General features: G+C 46.5%; 1 protein-coding gene across 4 annotated transcripts in view; it reads left to right on the top strand.

Annotated features, from left to right (window-relative positions):
* The first annotated feature begins 3426 nt into the window (after positions 1-3426).
* CUL1 (cullin 1) overlaps positions 3427-6000 on the top strand; it is a 121207-nt gene continuing 118633 nt past the window's right edge. For 2 of the 4 annotated variants that reach the window (XM_077269124.1, XM_077269127.1), the window contains exon 1: positions 3457-3553. The gene's annotated coding sequence lies outside the window, so the exon portion shown is untranslated. Of the gene's footprint in view, positions 3554-6000 lie in introns of all 4 variants that reach the window. The other 2 variants (XM_077269122.1, XM_077269128.1) reach the window with 2 other exon arrangements.

The following is a 6000-nucleotide window of genomic DNA, read 5'->3' as shown; positions in this document are numbered from 1 at the left end:
TTATCTGGTTTCTATTAGCTGTAATTTATGTATTCTCTTGTGCTGGGAGTTCACCTGTAACAATATGTCTCCTTCCCCAATACTTGCAGCCCTAAGCTATAATGTAATTAAGCTTTGTCAACTAGTGAAGGAATAGCCATTCTTCCTCACAGCAGGTGGCTAGTCAAATGTAATAGCGCTGAGTATAGAAGTTATGTAAAATGAGCATGTGGAAGGCCTGTCTCACCTATTGCAGGGACACTCCAGCACGCACCCCGACGCGCGTTTCGCTTCTCGTAAGCCTCGCTTTATCCACTTGATAAAGCGAGGCTTACGAGAAGCGAAACGCGCGTCGGGGTGCGTGCTGGAGTGTCCCTGCAATAGGTGAGACAGGCCTTCCACATGCTCATTTTACATAACTTCTATACTCAGCGCTATTAGGGTCTATAGAGTCACTGCTACTTATGACCATACTTTGTGATTAGCGCTGATGGGGGTTTTTTCCTGTGATGCTAGCCCATACATATTGAAATTACAAAGGGCGATTGAGACATAGGAAAACTTTTTTTCATCTGTTGGAAGCAATATATGTGGTTTAAAGCTTGCCTGCACCTCAGTTATTTTGTACGTATGGATACATATAATCTATGATTCATGTGGGACACTTCATTAGTCCTGGTGTCTTTCCTTACACTTTTGTGTTATATGCACGGTTATTACCATATCATGTGCTTGTATTTTTTATCAATGTTTTTATAGAGTGTTTCTGTAATAAATAAATTTATTGATTTTATAACTCAAACAAAGCTTCCTTTGGTCCTCCTTAGTCGTAATGATATGGGAATACCTATGGATGGCACATGATAAATGCAATTCCTCTGGGTGGCACTTATGGGAATACCTCTGGGTGGCACACTGTTATGGGAATACCTCTGGGTGGCACACTGTTATGGGAATATCTTGGGGTGGCACACATTATGGGAATACTTCTGCGTGGCACAGTGATATGGGAATACCTCTGGGTGGCACACTGTTATGGGAATAACTGCGTGGCACAGTGATATGGGAATACCTCTGGGTGGCACACTGTTATGGGAATAACTGCGTGGCACAGTGATATGGGAATACCTCTGAGTGGCACACATTATGGGAATACCTCTGCGTGGCACAGTGATATGGGAATACACGTGGGTGTCACACTTATGGGAATACCTCTGGGTGGCACACGATTAATGCAATACCTCTGGGTGGCACATTTATGGGAATACTTCTGGGTGGCACACTGTTATGGGAATACCTCTGCGTGGCACAGTGATATGGGAATACCCCTGGGTGTCACACTTATGGGAATACCTCTGGGTGGCACACGATTAATGCAATACCTCTGGGTGGCACATTTATGGGAATATTTCTGGGTGGCACACTGTTATGGGAATACCTCTGCGTGGCACTGTGATATGGGAATACCTCTGGGTGGCACAATTATGGGAATTCCTCTGTGTGGCACACTGTTACGAGAATTCCTCTGAGTGGCACAATGATACAGGAATTCCTCTGGTTGGCACACTTTTATGGTGATACCTCTGTTTGGCACAGTGATATGTGTAAACCTGGGGGTAGCACACTATTAGGCTATGTTCACACGCTGCGGATTTTGCTGCGGATCCCCATGCGTTGTACAGTACCAAGTAAACCTATGGGAAACGCAATCCGCAGTGCACATGCTGCGGAAAAAAACGAGTGGAAACGCAGCGGTTTACATTCTGCAGCATGTCAATTCTTTGTGCGGAATCCGCAGCGGTTTTACACCAGCTGCATAATAGAAAACCGCAGGTGTAAAACTGCAGTGGAATCCACACAAAAACCGCGGTAATTCTGCAGGAAATCCGCAGGTAAAAAGCAGTGCCTTTTACCTGCGGTTTTCACAAATCCGCTGCGGAAAAATCCGCAGACCTCAGGAATACGTGTGCACATACCCTTAGGAGAGCATATTTAACACTTTCACGACACGCGCCGTACTAGTATGCCGCATGTCGTGTCTGTCAGCGCTTATAGCAAGTGAGGTATTCTGCTACATACAGGTGATCTGATCACAGCCTGTATGTAGCAGAGCCAATCAGGTTGTGGCAGCTTCTAGTCTCCCATGTAGACTACTGAAGAATGCCAAAAGTAAATTATTTTTTTTTAAATATTAAAAAAATATGAAAGTATAAATCACTCCCCTTTCACCCCATTCAAAATAAAACAATAAAAAAAATGAAATGTAACCGCTAGGGGTGTTGGAAAATGGCACATTTTGTTTTTTTAACACTCTTTGGATTTTTTTCCACCACTCAAAAAAGATCCTAGACATGTTAGGTGTCTATAAACTCCTAATCACCTGGAGAATCATAATGGCAGGTCAGTTTTAGCATTTGGCGAACATGGTAAAAAAAAATCCCCTCCAAAAAACCTTGTGGAATTGCACTTTTTTTGCAATTTTACTGCCCTCGGAATTTTGTTCTTATTGTTGAGTACACGATATGGTAAAACCAATGGTCTTGTTCAAAAGCACAACTCGTCCCGCAAACAACAAGCCCTCACATGGCCATATTGATGGAAAAATAAAAAAGTTATAGCTCTGAGAAGAAAGGGAGAGAAAAACGAAAAAACAAAAAAGGGCTCCGTAATGAAGGGGTTAAGGGAACTTTCAACAAATATAGCTCATTCGCATTAAACAAAAATCACCTACGGATTTCTCAAAAATATGTGTAGACTTCATGATTACAGCGACCTTACATCGCGGACATCAGTTTGGGGTGTAGTAACCTGCTCTATGCGCGCTCTATGTAAGCTGTAACTGGAGGAAACTGTGCAGTACACCACAGCAACAACCCTGGTGTCTGACAACAGAACTCTCACTCCGTCTCACACTCCCTCTCCTCTCACACTCCGTCTCCTCTCACACTCCGTCTCACACTCCCTCTCCGTCTCACACTCCCTCTCCTCTCACACTCCGTCTCACACTCCCTCTCCTCTCACACTCCGTCTCACACTCCCTCTCACATTCCCTCTCCTCTCACACTCCCTCTCCCACTCCCTCTCCTCTCACACTCCCTCTCACATTCCCTCTCCTCTCACACTCCGTCTCACACTCCCTCTCCTCTCACACTCCCTCTCACATTCCCTCTCCTCTCACACTCCGTCTCACACTCCCTCTCCTCTCACACTCCCTCTCACATTCCCTCTCCTCTCACACTCCGTCTCACACTCCCTCTCCTCTCACACTCCCTCTCACATTCCCTCTCCTCTCACACTCCCTCTCCCACTCCCTCTCACACTCCCAACTGGTACGTTCAGCAACGACTCCTCCCATAGGAACCTTTAATTCTCAGCCTATCAGGCTTCTGTTGTCAGCCATCTTTGCACACCCACGCTCTTACGTCACTTCCGGTACCTAGCCATGTGCTTCGGACGTCCCGCCCAGTTCCCCCTAGCATACATGCCGGTCACATGACAGTGACGTCAGCGCTGTCGCTCCTCAGTCGCAGCAGCGTCATAGAGGAGACTAGAGCCACCGGGAGGCAGAATGCTGGTAAGGAGACAGCTGGGTGCGTGTGGTGTGTACGGTCCGGTACTGGTGTGCTGTAGAAGGGCTCCAGTCACGTGCTGCAGTCTCTGACATGTAGGCGATGGCAGTAGCACTGTTACCATAGTAGTGGTGCAGTACATACTGATGGGGGGCTGTGTGTGCGGAGGATGGGGGGCTGGATAGAGGAGGTGAGTTGTAGCCACTTGTTGTGTGACCTCTTCCTCTAGTGAGTGGTCCGATGCCTCCATTATAGTGATATGTGCTCTGATTATCCCCCTCCCCCATCTGACGTTTTATGGTATCTTGTTGATTAGTCATGAAATTATAGAAGACGCCATGCTTGTGCCAGTGTATTATTAAGCCCGCCGTATACCGTGGTAAGGGGGCATCGTTATACACACGTAACAGGACCCTGTATCTCTGATCACTAACCTGCTGCTTAGCCACTTGGCAAACTGGGCATGGAAGCTTCTCATTGGCTGGAGAGCCGCAGGTGGAGATTACTGTACACTGGCATGGTGGGATAAGGAGACGTGAAGAAGCAGTGCACAGCCTGGACAACCTCTCGTGCCCCTCGCTCCCCCCGATAAACTAATAGAGCCTGTGCTCGCTTCCCATGTCAGCAGTCGCTCTCCCCGGGGCTGCCGTGCGGTTGTTGTCACACATGATGGCTTGTGTCACTGTCTCCGCCTTCAGACAAACTGAACATGAAGAGGCAGTCCGGGCCAATCTGGACCCAGCCTTTATGACAGGTCTAATACACTGAAATACATAAATATTACTGGGTAGTAGATCAGCAGTAGACTGTAAGGGCATCATACTGTCTGTGTGGGTAAAAGGGGTGGACTGGGGGGCACCATAATGTCTGTGTGGGTAAAAGGGGTGGACTGGGGGGCACCATAATGTCTGTGTGGAAAGAGGGGTAGACTGAGGGGGCATCATACTGTCTGTGTGGGAAGAGAGATGGACTGAGGGGGCATCATACTGTCTGTGTGGGAAGAGGGGTAGACTGAGGGGGCATCATACTGTCTGTGTGGGAAGATGGGTGGACTGAGGGGGCATCATACTGTCTGTGTGGGTAAAAGGGGTGGACTGGGGGGCACCATAATGTCTGTGTGGAAAGAGGGGTAGACTGAGGGGGCATCATACTGTCTGTGTGGGAAGAGAGATGGACTGAGGGGGCATCATACTGTCTGTGTGGGAAGAGGGGTAGACTGAGGGGGCATCATACTGTCTGTGTGGGAAGATGGGTGGACTGAGGGGGCATCATACTGTCTGTGTGGGTAAAAGGGGTGGACTGGGGGGCATCATACTGTCTGTGTGGAAAGAGGGGTGGACTGAGGGGGCATCATACTGTCTGTGTGGGAAGAGAGATGGACTGAGGGGGCATCATACTGTCTGTGTGGGAAGAGAGATGGACTTAGGGGGCATCATACTGTCTGTGGAAAGAGGGGTGGACTGAGGGGGCAACATACTGTCTGTGGGAAGAGGGGTGGACTGAGGGGGCATCATACTGTCTGGGAAGAGTGGTGGACTGAGGGGCATCATACATCAACATTTTTCTATATTGCCCCATGATTAGAGATGGGCAGACCCTTGAATGTTTGGGTTCGGATGAACAATTAAAAAAAAAAAAAAGTGCTGTTACCAGAACAGTACGGTGTGAAACCAAAACTAACCAAAAAAGACCTAAAAAAATCAAGCTTTAATTAGAATGATAAAAACTAAGAACCATAAAGATAAAACTATTAACCAATGGTAGAGAACCTGCAGATGAAGGTCTTGACGTATTGAAAAAATAGTCAATTTATCGGAAAGGACTAGGGAAGATAGAAGTGCCTTTCCCTGAGATATTCCCTTCCTGACAGCGGAGGTTGGCACCCTGGGAAGCGATATGGCGCCCCCGCTCAACGTGGACTGGCCCTAAAAACCCTCGCAGGTATCCCTACCAAAAGCCACCACCTACAAAACACACCACAAAACAGAAAAAAGTGATAATATACACTAAGAAGTGCTAATGCTAATGCTGGCTAGCGGTGTATAGATAGCACCTAATAAGCTGTATCAGTTAATCAGTTGTATCAAGCATAATAGGTGAATTAAAGATGATGTACGTACTGCGCTATATTGATACAAAAGAGTAAGATATGAGTAATATATTCAAATATCACATCGTACTATCCTTGTATATATCATACACGTTAGTAGTGGAGGAAAGAGTATCTATTCTAGTTTGTTCTCTTATAATGATAGCCTACAGAAAAAAAAAAAAAATTATATAATCACCTATTAAACAATAGAGATACTCTAGGTGAAAGGGAACTTAATAGACGAAGGCTTCAGAGATACATTCATATAAAGAGAATTAGCATCACCGCTAGAGTGGTATAGGTATCATTGTCAGAATAGAGCCACCTTGTTGTCCATACAATCATGTATCCTTTCGTGAT

Source organism: Ranitomeya variabilis, chromosome 6 (genome assembly GCF_051348905.1).
Source record: "Ranitomeya variabilis isolate aRanVar5 chromosome 6, aRanVar5.hap1, whole genome shotgun sequence".
NCBI lineage: Eukaryota > Metazoa > Chordata > Amphibia > Anura > Dendrobatidae > Ranitomeya > Ranitomeya variabilis.
This window is presented reverse-complemented; position numbering and strand designations above follow the sequence as displayed.